Source organism: Monodelphis domestica, chromosome 2, assembly GCF_027887165.1.
Source record: "Monodelphis domestica isolate mMonDom1 chromosome 2, mMonDom1.pri, whole genome shotgun sequence".
In the NCBI taxonomy this organism is placed as follows: Eukaryota; Metazoa; Chordata; class Mammalia; order Didelphimorphia; family Didelphidae; genus Monodelphis; species Monodelphis domestica.
In genome coordinates, this window is record NC_077228.1 from 250,907,342 (window position 1) to 250,921,259 (window position 13,918).

Here is a 13,918-nt window from a genome sequence, read left to right on the forward strand (position 1 = left end):
AGAAGGTACACACATGATCTCTACCAAATGACCTTACAAAAAATTAAGTTATAACACCTCAAAATGAATTCTAGAGCATCATAACCCCCCAAAAGTTGGGTGAAATAATTTTTCAGTCAAAGCAACTTAGAAGATTGGCATGAAAAATCTCCTGCACTGGGGTGGAAGTGGAACAAAAAGAAGCGCACCAAGTCAGGCCCCACCATGGCAATAGGCTTTATGGGGTATGTGTGTGTATGACTGAATCATCAGCAAAGGCTTTTGGAACTCTTAGCCACAGATGGTAAGGGGAGTCAGATAATTGCTGAGAGGGAGATTACAAGGGTCCCTTTGCTGGCATTGGGTGCAAGACTCTTATCTCATTGCTCATACACAGATCCAGGTCACAACCTCAGGGTGAGGACAAATAGAAAATACTCTGGTGGTCACAAAGGAGCAGAGGACCCTGGTCACAGTTCCAAGGTGGAAAAAAAGAGTGCTTGTGTTTACTCACAGACCAGAATGTAGGCTAAAAGAATATTAAACATACTTCTCTTTACATCATACTGCCTTGAAAGAACTGAAAGCAGATAGATCCCCAGAGCCAGTTCTGATGGCAACTGAAGGGAAATGAGAATGATACAGGAAAACCACGAAAAAAGAGTCATCAACTTAGTAAAGGAGGCACAAAGAAATACTGAAGAAATGAACAAACAGAATAAACCAATTGATAAAAGAGCTTACTTCACCACAGTTAGAGTCAAACTCAACCTTTTTTTTTTTAATTAAAAGAAAAGGAAAAGGCTGGAAAATGAGCAAACAACAATGAAAAGAGAAACTCAATATAGAAAGTTATTTTGGTGACAAGACCAAAATGAACTCAGAAGAATACATCAAAATCAATACTACTGCATCCAAAGTCTCCAAGAAAAATATGAACTGGTCTCAAAGACAAAGAATTAATGGAAAAGCTCAAAAAAGATTTTAAAAATCAAATAAGAGAGGTAGAAGAAAAACTGGGGAAATAAGAGTGATACAGGAAAACCATGAAAACAGAGTCATCAGCTTAGTAAAAGAAATACTGAAGAAATGAACAAAAAGAATAAACCAATTGATAAAAGAGGCAAAAAAATCCCTGAATTCTTTAAAAAGTAGAATTGGGCAAATGGTAAAGGAAGTACAAAAAGATACTTAAGAAAATCATGTTTTAAAACTCCCAAGGCAAAGAGAGAATATTGCAAGTGTAAATGCCAAAACTGTAAGGATAATTTTTACTATTTTGACTTAAAATCTAAGTAAGTGGTCTCCATGGGAAATTCCCAAATATGAAAATACCCAAATCAGCTGGGATTTATGGAGATTTTAATTAATAAATAAAGAAGGAATTAAGGGAAGGAGAGAGAAAGTGAGAATTAATTTAAACTGCTCTGGCTCAGGCTGAGCCAAGCAGTAGTTAAAGGCCTTGGCCAAAATGGCCTCCCTGAGCCTAAGGGAGAGGGAATCAATCTTTATCACTTACCACAAGACTGTCTCCAAGCAAGCTCCAGTCCTCCATTGAATCTCCTGAACTCCAATTAGCCTGAACTGACTTTTTATCATTCCTTTTAAAGAAAATTTTCTCTTATGTCACCTCCCCTAAATTTTCAGATCTACCAATCACAGTAGCCATTTTTTTCCCAGGACTGCCCATTCTTAGTTTTCACCACTCTTTAGTTCACACCTTCTCTGGTTAGATTATATCTTCTGAATACTTCACGCTTCTTTGTTAAGCTTGCCTTTTGTAAGATACTTGACCTTTTTGTTATTAATTTAACCTTTACAGATACTTAACAACTTTTTTGTATTAGATATAAAAATAGATATATCTTAAGGTTCTAATTTTACTATAAGGTATGAGTTAGGGACTTTCACTGTTCAATCAGGAGTTTACAACTTTATCTTCCCCTAAGGCACTGTCTGAGTAGGGTGGAATAATTTTAAAAGTTCCCAATACATTCCTGATTCTTGTTAGACCAAGTATCTCCATTGTTACAATAAGGAAATATCTAAATCAAATCTTCTAAAGTACAGTCTGAGTAGTTTTTAAGATTCACACAAGCAGTCAAAAAGAAGAAATTAAAATATTGTAGAGCCGGTCAGAATAACACAAGATTTAAGCAGTTTCTACATTAAAAGGATCAGAGGATATGGAATATTATATTTAAGAGAATAAGAAGCTAGAAATTCAACCAAGAATCATGTACTCAGCAAAACTGAGCATAATCTTTCAAAGGAAATATGGATATTCAATAAAATACAATACTTTCAAACATTCCTGCTGAAAAGAATGGAAAATCTGACTCTCAAATAAAAGACTCAAGAGAAGCATAAAAAGGTAAACAGGAAAGAGAACTCAAAAGTCATTCAAAAGTTAAATTGTTTATGCACCTATAGGGGAAGATGATTTTTGTAATTCCTATGAACTTTATCATTATTAGGGGAGTTAGAAGTGGTATACATAGACATAGGGCAAGAGTATGAGCTGAATATAATGGAATGAAGCCTAAAAAAATAAAATTAAGGCTGGGCTTCCAATGCATTGGGAGAAGAGGTAAGGGGAAAATAGAATGGAGTAAGTTATCTTACATAAAAGAAGCATGAAAGAGCTTTTAACAGAGGAAGAGAAGATGAGGGAGATAGGGAGAGGAGCACTTGAAACTTACTCTCATTAAAATCGGCTCAATGATGGAAGAACATACACAATTGACTGGGTATAGAAATCTATCTTACCTTACACATAAGAGGGCAAGGAGATAAGAGGAGGGAGGTGCAGCTAATGGAAAAGAAGGCAAATTGAGAATATAGTGATTGGAAACTAAACAGGGTGAAAAAAGATAGTGAGTAATCATAGGGATGCAAAAATTTTTACAACTCTAATAAAAGCTCAGATACATAGAGAAATGAAATGAATGTATAAGAATACAACTCATTCCCCAACTGAAAAATGGTCAAATGGTAGTTTTCAGATGAAATAATCAAAGCTCTCTATATTCATGCAAAAAAGCTGTAAATCATTATCAATAAGAGAAATGCAAATTAAAAACAACTCTGAGGTGCCACCTCACACCTATCAGGATTGGCTATTAAGACAGAAAAGGAAAATGATAAAACTTGGAAGGGATGTAGGAAAATCGAGACATTAATGAGCTGCTGGAGAAGTTGTGAACAGATTCATCTATTCTGGAGAACAATTTGGATCTATGCTTAAAGAGCCCTAAAACAGTTCATACTTTTTGACCCAGCAATATCATTACTAGGTCTATATCCCATTACATTAAAAAGCTTTTGTACAACAAAACCAATTAAACCAAAATTAGAAGGAAAACAACAAACTGGGGGAACAATTTTATAACAAATTTCTCTGATGAAATTCTAATTTCTCAAATTTAGAGAACTAAGTCAAATTTATAAGAATACAAGCTATTCCCCACTTGACAAATGGCCAAAAGATTTGAAAAAAAAAAAGCAATTTTCAGATGAAGAAATCAAAGCTATCAAAAATCATATGAAAAATGTTCTAAATCACTCTTGATTAGAGAATGCAAATTAAAACAACTCTGAAGTATGGTCTCACACCTATTAGATTGGCTAATATGACAATAAAGGAAAGCAGTAAATGTTGGAGGGGATGCAGCAAAATTGCAACAGCAATGCATTATTGGTGGAGATGTGAATGTATCCAACCATTCTAGAGGGCAGTTTGGAACTATGCCCAAAGGACTCTATAACTTCAATCCTGTTAATACCACTCTTAGATCTGTATACCAAGAAGATCATAAAAAGGGGAAAGGACCTACTAGTACAAAAACATTTATAGCAGCTCTTTTTTTGTGGTGTCAAAAATTGGGAATTATGGGGATATCCATCAGTAGGTGATTGGGCTGAACAAATTGTGATATATGTTGGTGATGGAATATTATTGTGCTATAAGAAATGATAAGCAGGATTACTTCAGAAAAGTTGGAATGATTACATGAACTGATGTAGAGCAAAATAAGCAGAACTGGGAGAACATTGTACATCTTAAGAGCAATTTTGAACATTGATCAATGATGAAAGACAGATACTCTCAGCAATAAAATAGTCTGGAACAATTCTGAAGGACTTATGACAAAGAATGCTATCCACCTGCACTGAAAGGTCTATTAGAGTCAGAGTCAAAGCATACTATAATCTACATTATTTTATTTATAATTATATTTGTGGGGTTTTGTTTTATATGTGTATTCTCTTAAAACAATGATAAAAAATGGATATATGACAATACATGCATTTTGCAAGATAATACATATATAACCCTAATCAGATTACTTACTATCTCTGAGGTAAGGTAGCGAGGGAATTGAGAGAGACAATTTGGATCTTATAATGTCAGAAAACATATATGGAAAATTATTATTGCATTTAATTGAGAAAATAAAATATCTTTGAATTTAAAAAGATAGATACCTTAAAAAAAGGAAAGAAAATTCTATTTAAAATTACTCTAGACAAAATAAAATACCTGAGGGTATACCTACCCAAACAAACCCAGTAACTATATGAACATAATTATAAAACATTCTTCACACAAATAAAGTCAGAGTTAAACAATCAGAAAAATAGTAATTACTCTTGGATAGGCCTAGTCGATATAGAGAAAATGACAGTCCTACCTAAATTAATTTACCTATTCAGTGCTATGTAGCATCCCAAGCATATTCACATCTATGAAATATAAATGACTGTATGATTACTGTGTCTCCAAGCATAAGGTTATACCAATGAGGTTTGTGAATGTAACCTTGAACTGGCCATGTGGACCTTGGCTAAGACAAACTCATTAACATGCTCGGACTCAATTCCCCGGGAAAGCGCAGTTTGCAATCTACATGCCCAAAGGTGTTCCCTCTACCTTGCCACCCAATCTTAATTGTCCATACTTTGTGATGTGGGTACTACATGCTTGGGAGTACCGCCCAAGCAGGACAGGAATAAATTCAGAGGCAAACCCATGAACTTCCTCTTGGCTTTCTCTCCCTTCCATGGAGCTCCACTGGGCTCCTCAATGACTATGTCTCTCTCTCCTCTTAACCTTCTCCTTCCCCGAGGCTGTAACCATCTTGGCCTGCATTTCCTACCTTAATCTCCTCCTCCACCTTGTGTTCCTTTGTACTCATACTCTCCTATCTAAGGGAGTATCATAGGGATTGCCTGCCCTATCCAACCACTGACTTGTCCGTGTCTTTCATTTCTACCCTGGTTCTCGGTTCCTACCTCTCCTCGGGTCCCATCACAAAGGTGAGCCCCTTCCCTTGTGGGACCCTGCTGGTCAGGGAAGTCCATTAAGGAAAAACCCCACACAGTGCCATATAAATCAAAAAACCTCAAAATTATTTTGTAGAACTGGAAAAAAATAACAACAAAGTTCATTTGGAAGAGCAAAAGGTCAAGAACAAATATGAATGAAAAAATTTAAATGAGAGAATAAAATGAAATGAAAATGAAAAATAATATATATGAAATAAGGAAACCTGACCATGGCAGATATCAAAATATATTATAAATCAATAATCATCAAAACAATCTGGTACTGGCTAAAAAATAGAGTGGTAGATCAGTGAAATAGATTAGATAATCAACACATTGCAGTTAATACCTGTAACAACTTAAGTGTTGGATAAACCCAAAGATCCAAGCTTTTGGGGAAAGAACTCACTCTTTGACAAAAACTGCTGGCAAAACTAGAAATCAGTATGGCTGAAGCTAGATATAGACCAGATATAAACAATATGCCAGGATAGAGTCAAAATGAATACTTGATCTAGAATAAAAGGTGATACCATAACCAAATTAAGGGAATAAAGAAAAGTTTAACTGCCAGGCTTATAGAAAAAAAATTTATGACCAAATAAGGCACAAAGAACATTATGAAAAATGAAATGGATAATTTTTGTTACATTAAATTTTAAAAGTTTTCTACAAACAAAACCAATGCAGCCAAGATTAGAAGGGAAACAACAAATATGAAGGGGAAATTTATAGGAAGTACCTTTGTCAATAGCCTTATTTCTCAAACATATAGAGAACTGAGTCAAATTTTTTAGAATAAAAAGTATTTCCAAAACAAAAAATGGTCAAAGAATATCAACAGACAGTTCTCAGAGTCTATCCATAGTCATATGAAAAAATGCTTCTAATCAATATTGACTTAGAAAAATGCAAATTAAAATAGCTCTGAGATACCACTTCATACCTATCATATTGGATAATTTGACCAAAAAAAAAAGAAAATGATAAATGTTGGGGAAGATATAATACATCACTGATAGAACTGTGAATTGATATAACCATTCTGGAGAAAAATATGGAACAGGCTCAAAGGGCACAATATTATATATACCCTTTGAATAGCCAAAGATAAGGGAAAAGGTCCTACCTGTACCAAAATATTTTTAGCAGCTTTTTTCTGGTAGCAAAGAGTTGGAAACTGAGAGGCTGTCTATCACTTGAAGAACAGATAAATGAGTTGTGGTATGTGATTGTTATAGAATACTATTGAGCCATAAGAAGGAATTAATAGCATGAATTTGGAAAAACCTGGAAAGACTTTTATGAACTGATGCAAAGTGAGCAAAACCAGGAGAACAATGCACATAGTAACAGAATTATAAAAAGATCAACTGACCATTATCAGCAAAGCAAGTTTCCAAGATAATCCCAAAGGATTCATGATGAAAATGCTATCCACAGACAAAGAAGAAACCAATAAAGCCAGAGAGCAGATCAAAGCATGTCGTTTTATTTCATTCATAAGATTTTTAATGCATGTGTTATATGTGTCTTCTATCATGACATGAGCAGTAAGGAAATATCTATTGCATGAAAGTATAGGTATAACCTATTATCAGGCTATTTATAGTCTCAGGGAGTGGCAGTGTAGGTAGGGAGAAAGAAAATATGAATTCTAAAATTTCAGAAAACAACTGTCAAAAATTGTTTCTATTTGTAACTGAAAAAATGGATTAAATTTTTTTTAAAGGACTGATGGAGTTTGAATCCAGAGGAAATCATATTAGATTTCATTTTTTTGTTTGTTTAAGTTTTTTTCCTGTGGTGAAAATTATTGATCAGAAGAAATGCCAAGAAAAGAAACAAAGTCTCCAAGCCAAATGAAATAGATTCATTGAGAAAGGGCTGATCTCACAAAAAAGCCAGACTCTGGAGAAGTCCAAAGACTCGAGCATTGTGAAATGGCCTCCTTTTATTTCTGAGAATTTTACTACTCCTTATATACTCAGGAGCTAGTGTGTTTCTTGTGCCCTGAGTAACAAAGGTTAAGTATCAGCAAAAAATAAAGGAAAAGGAGAAGTGAAGTTCAGGATACATAACCATGCAGGCATGCTTGATGCTCAGAGAACAAGAAACACCAACTGTGCTCGATATTGTTGGAAGAGATTTTTCTCTCCATTATGTTGCTTTGTTTAACATCATCTCTCAGTGACCTGGAGGTCAAATACCACTGAGTAAACTCAGGTATAGATAAGCCCTCAGAGAAAGGAAGTTAAGGAACCAAGGAACCAATGAGACAAGAAACTGATTCCACAGGCACTTATCCTCGGGTGGTCTAGGTTCCTTAGATGTGATGTGTGAGAGGTAGTGGGTGGAGAAGACAGATTATAAAGGGAGATCCAGAAGCCTGTGGAGGTTTTCTGACTGGATTGAGGAACTCTTGTTGAATGTTAGCTTCAATCCAACATGGCTGCCAATAAGCTAAGTATCTCTCTACCTCTCTCCTATCTTTCCCTCTCTTTATTACTACTACTACTACATTGATTTAATAAAGTTAAAAAGCTACTAGCATCCTCATAATTTTAATTATTACAATGTTCAAGAAACACCAAAGGTGTTTGAGTAGCCTGAACTGCAAGTTCACAAGTTTAAGACCACATTTACTGGATAAAATAATAATATAATCATAAATTATAATTTTGATTAAATCAAGACTAGTGCTAGCAATAAAAGTAATATTGAAAGAAGGGGGTAGGGCATTTCTTATTCACATTCCTCAAAAGGATTAATATGGAAAAATGTTTTACATGACTGCACATGTAAAATTTATATCATATTGGTTACTGTAAGAGCAGGGGAGGGAAGGAGAGAATCTAAGACTCGAATTTTTTCTCAATGTTAAATTTTTTTTCTAAATATTATAAAATTTTAAGATATATCAAAATCCAAGAGGAATTACCAGAAGGAGAAAGTATATTTTAAACAGCTATAAAATGCATATTTTAAATAGCTATAAAATACATGAATTATCTGGAGGTAGTGAGATGCCTCTGTAGTTGTCACAGGCTGCTCGTGAGCCTTTGTTCTTGTATAGGGCTACGATGGAGGCATCTCTGAGTTCTGGGGGCATGTCTTCCTCTTCCCATATGCTGGTCAGCACTATGTAGAATGCCTGGAGCGCCTTTCCATTTAAGGCCTTGTACACCTCGGTTGGGATCCCATCTTTACCGGGTGCCTTGCCTGCACTCATTTGTTTAATGGCTTTTTGGACTTCCTCTATTGAAGGAGGGACTTCAAGTTGTTCAATGGTGCGGTTTTGGGGGATCTGGTCAAGGGCGCTTTGGTCGACTGAAGACCATGAGATCGATGCCAGGATCCAAAAGGCCAGCCAGGCACTCGGGCAGCTGTGCTCCAAAGTCCTCCAACACAGAGGTGTAAGACTGCAACGAAGCTCAAAGTGTATATAACGCAGTGGTCCTCTGCTCGCTCCTGTACCGTTTCGAGACATGGACACTGTATCAGAAGCACATGAAGCAGTTGGAGCAATTCCACCAACGCTCCCTCCGGTCAATCATGAGGATCCGATGGCAAGACCGAATCACCAACCAGGACGTCCTCGACAGAGCCCACTCCACCAGCATTGAAGTAATGGTCCTCAAAACCCAGCTACGATGGTCTGGACACATCATCCGCATGGACCCACAGCGAATACCAAGACAGGTATTCTATGGTGAACTGTCAGCTGGACTCAGGAAACAAGGCCAACCAAAGAAAAGATTCAAGGATTAGCTAAAGTCAAACTTGAAGGGGGCTGGCATTACACCAAAGCAACGAGAACTCGCTGCCTCTGAGAGAAGCAGCTGGAGAACCCACATTAACCATGCTGCCACCACCTTTGAAGATGAGCGATAGTCAACATCTTGCCACTGGGCATGAGCACCCAGGCCACAACCGCATCTTCCCTAACAACTGGCGTCCCATGCCTCATGTGCCACAAACTTTGCGCCTCAGTCTTTGGACTTCAAAGCCACATGAGGGTACATCAATAGATGATAATGCACAAAGACAATAGTCATTCTCAGCCACGAGAGACTACCACTATCTGCAGGGCAACTAACAAAGCACACAACATACTTACATAGACTTAATTATAAAGCATTCCTCAAAGAAATAAAGAACAATTAAATAACTGATAATATTTAGTGTTCATGGTTGAGCTGTGGCAATATAATAAAAATGACAATATTGGATCCCAGGACAATTCTAAGTGAAGCAACTCTTTCTACCAATACACAAGTCAGTATCTTTTTTGCAATTTATAGTCTTATTTGTTGTGATTTTCTGGGAAGGTGACACAAACAGTAGTATCAAGGGAGGGCTTGAACCTAGGTCTTCTTAATTTGGAGACTATCATATCTATGCAACATTCATTCCACCAAACACCACATTCATGTAACAATATTCTAACACATATTTAAAGATAACTACCATATTTGGGGGTTAGGAAAAGTAGGTTCTAATTCCAGCTTTGTGTCCTAAAAAAGTAACTTTTATTCCTGTAGATCAGTTATACCATGAAAAATGGAGTGAGCTGGATAACTTCTAGTGCCTGGCCTCAGATACTTAGTAGTTGTGTGATCCAGAGGAGATCATTTAACACACTGCCTGCTTCAGTTTCCTTAACTGTAAAATGGGGATAATAGTAACACCTTTCTCCCTGGGTGGTTGTGAGAATCAAATAAAGCATTTAACACAGAGCCTGGCAAATACTAGGTGCTTAATAAATGGTAGTTTCTTTCCTTATAGCTCTTCAGATACTAGTTTTCAAAACTAATCTATTACTTGCATACTAAATTAAATTGAAGAATTTTTTAAATGGAAATGAAGATTTGGATATTGGCAAAAACCCTGCCTCTTTAGAAAATTATTTGCTTACTTAAGAAACCACATTAATTATAGCCAAACCACTTATCTAAAAAGCTCTAAGAACTTAAAGGTAAGATAGAGATAGACTTGAGCTATATTGCTAAAACAAACATGGAACTTTAAGACTGTGACCTTAAAAAAAGTTTTTACCTGAATTATTTGGATTATTTATTTCAATATCTTAATTTTCGTATAATACCGTAGCCCTTTACTTTGCTGTAACTTAGGGGAAAATGCACAAAGAAAGGGAATTTTATTTGAAAGATCAAAACATATAATTGACATTTTGCCAAAAATTATGAAAATAATTACATATGTATTCTCTTACCTATACGGCAGCTGATGGGAAATGTAGTTTTTTTCCAGGTGAAAGAACTAAAGATCACAGAAGGTAGAAACCTGGAACCCCAGCTCAGATCTCTTTTGCAAGGCAAGGATGCTGAATTTAAAATAATCAGGAATAATTCAGAAGCTGGTTTGGCTCTGGACATTTTATTTATTTTGTTTTATTTTAATTTTATTTAGTCAATCTAGAACATTGTTTCTTGACCATTGCTTGTTTCCCTCCCTCCTTCCCCCCCCTCCCTTCCCATACATGTGTTCTTGATCAAAACCTATTTCCATGTTGTTGGTGTTTGCATTAGGATGATCATTTAGATTCTACATCCCCAATCATATCCCCTTCAACCCATGTAATCAAGCAGTTCTTTTCATTGGTGTTTCTACTCCCACACTGGACACTTTAAAGGGTGCTCTGTTTGGACAGAATTTGCTTTCCCAATGGAAACTGATAATTCTTTCTTCATTTCTTCCTTACTCCTTTGTTTCACAATTGTCTGGCAAACTGGCATTGTATATCCTAATGAGTTTCCTCTTTTCTTTACATTTTGCTTACTTGTTGCCTATACTTTTTAGTGGGTCTCTCTCCAAGATAAATAAAAGCTAATTTTTATTACCTTCTGAGCAAGTGTTGCTATAAATGAATGGAACAGTGTAGAGAAAGTCAAGGAGACTAGAGGTGTGAGAAAATGTAATTGGGGAATAATTAACAAAATAAAAATACAGTAGAGCCCTGATGATATTATATGGTTTTCTAAATGATTAAGTGCAACTATGATCCTCAAGTACAGTTTAGTATTTGGCAATAGTGTCTTAGGCTAATAGCACTATAGCTCTGAGATACCACCTCAAAAGAAAATTTTAAAATGCATAAAACATTTTGGTCACTTCAGCAATGGTCAAGAATGTATTTCTATGATATGATATACAATTTAGTTATCCTCCACACTCATATCTGTAGAAAACTTGTAGAAAATCTGTAGAAAAACTACAAGTTGGTAGTTTTTCCTCTTGAAAGTCTATAGGAACTGGTCTCATGAGTTCACTTTATCTTTCCTTTCTCTATAGTAAAAATTTAACATTTAACTTCCCCCCCTCCCCATTTCTTCTTTACTACTTCTCTGTAGAAAACGCACATTCAGAATTTTAGACCATTTTTTGGTGCCTTATCTTTATCTGGACACCAAAAAATGGTCTAAAAATACCATAGCAAGTAAGCTTGCAAAAAGGAACAGATATTGGGGGGTGAGAATGAGGAGCAGAGAGGAAAAATCAACTCTCTTTCTATACTTCAATTTTTCCTTCCATTTGGGAGAACTAAATTTCCCAGCAACCTCAACTAACAATATGAGACAACATCAGGAAGAGGAAGACTACAGGACACAGACGTTATATGTCATCCCCAGCCAATAGGGGGAAAGAAAAATAATGCTCTAGCTATTTTTTAAAAACATAAGTGTTGGAAGCTAAAGATATTATTCTTTGATTTTTCCTCCTTGTTTGTTATAAAAATAAATAATAATTGGAAAACCTCTGATTAAAATATATTCTTTACAAATACAAATTGAAAGTTATAAGGAAAAGTTAGACAATTGAAAAAACACTGGCTTTAGAGTAAGGGGCCTGATTTCTTGGATCCTACATACTTGTCTGACCATAGGCACCTCATTTCCCCCTCGATATCCTCATCAGTAAAACGAGTTGCATTAAATATTTTGCAAAAATGCTTCCAATTCTAAATTCTTTAATTTGCTCCATAGAGCTTACCTCTCCCTCCTATTCCCAGATCTCATGGAATTTTCAAATTCAATCCTTTTTCAGGTGTAGAAAGATGTTTAAGAAAGGTGTTTTTGGATGGCAAAGGAAAGAGGAAGATTTTTGTTTTTTTCCCCTTGGGTTGGGGAGGGAAGAAGGAAGGAGGAATCATAGGTTAACAGGAGATTTAGAGTTAGATCATTTTACAGATGAAGAAACTGAAGCCAATGGATGAGGTAACACCCAAGATTACACTGGCAATGGAAGATCTGGGATCTATATCCCAGTCTTGAGAAATGGCACGGATAGAGCATTGAATTTGAAGAATTAGATTCAAACTCCCTTCTGACCTTATTAGTTATGTTAATTGGGCAAGCCACTGAATCTCTTTATGCCTCAATTTTTTCATTTGCAAAACGAGGAGAATGGAATAGGTAACCTTCAATGTTCCTTCTAGTTTCAAAATCTAAGCTCTCTGACTCCAAATCCAGACATCTTTCCAATAAAATTGCTTTTGATGTGTTTTTCCACATATAACTGGGGGTTCTGTAGAAGACAGGTGTGTGGGAGAAAAGGAGGTCCTGCTCTCGGCCTTGGATTTGAGAGGGGGAAAGTTGTTCTACTGGCTCTCCCTGTCCCACGAAAATGGAATTTCTGACACTCATGGGACGTGTGGAGAATCTGAAGCAAGCTGGTGTCATTTGGGGTTACTCACCTATCAGCAGTTTCACCTCTGAAGTGTGACCAAGAAAGGGAAAGGACCCTGTCAACAACCTCTACACCTGCATTGTAACTCCCTACTTAGGGCTTGGACCCACCTTTTCCGAGTGTCCTCCTTTGTGACCCCTCCTCTTCAAGGCTTTCAACTGTCTACCACGAGCTGAAATTGCGTGAGGCGGATTGGTCCAATGAGAAAGAGGGAAGGGGTGGGGCTAAAACGCTAGACTAGGACAGTTGCCATGGTAGCAACAACTCCCCTTGAGAAACACATCTAAAAGTAATGCTCATTTGAGGGTGTAAAAAGGGGGCATAGTTTAGTGGTTTTCTCGGGCCAATATTACAGCAATACAGTCTCTTCTAGGAACTGGTAGATGAGCCAGTTGGATTTTTGTTTCTCTTGCTCAATCTTTTGCTGGAGTCGTTTTCCTAGTTCAAGTCCTCGATATATCATCCCTACCCTTCTTTCTCCTCCCATCTGTCTTCAGTATAACTGCCCAAATAGTTTCCTAAAATATAATCATATTACAATGATACTTCCCTCCTCTAGACTCTTCAGCTGGTCCCTTGTTGCATCTAGGATAAAATACAGACTCCTCGATATGACATTTATGCCTTTCATAGTATATAGCCACAGTCTACTTCCAGCCAAAGGGTATTGACTACTGTACTTGGTGTTTCGAAATTTAACCTTCCATTTCCCGGCTCCATGCCTTTAGATAAGATGTCCCTCAATACTTGGAAAGTTCTTCCTCTTCTCCTCTGCTTCTGGAGAATGCCTAGTTTCTTTCAAGATTTATCTGAGGTACCATCTTCTTAAATGCCCTGAGTTATTACTGCTTCTCCCTCCTCATATCTTTAATTTTTTTAATCTGTGTGCAAGTTATATCTT

General features: G+C 36.4%; 1 protein-coding gene across 2 annotated transcripts in view; it reads right to left on the reverse strand.

The window, feature by feature from the left end:
• TEKT3 (tektin 3) overlaps positions 1-13,252 on the reverse strand; it is a 110,473-nt gene extending 97,221 nt beyond the window's left edge. The window contains exons 1-2 of one of the 2 annotated variants that reach the window (XM_007483401.3): positions 13,128-13,252; positions 10,544-10,654 (exon numbers count right to left, since the gene is read on the reverse strand). The gene's annotated coding sequence lies outside the window, so the exon portion shown is untranslated. Of the gene's footprint in view, positions 1-10,543; positions 10,655-13,024 lie in introns of both variants that reach the window. The other variant, XM_001367970.3, reaches the window with a different exon arrangement.
• Between the last annotated feature and the right edge of the window lie 666 nt (positions 13,253-13,918).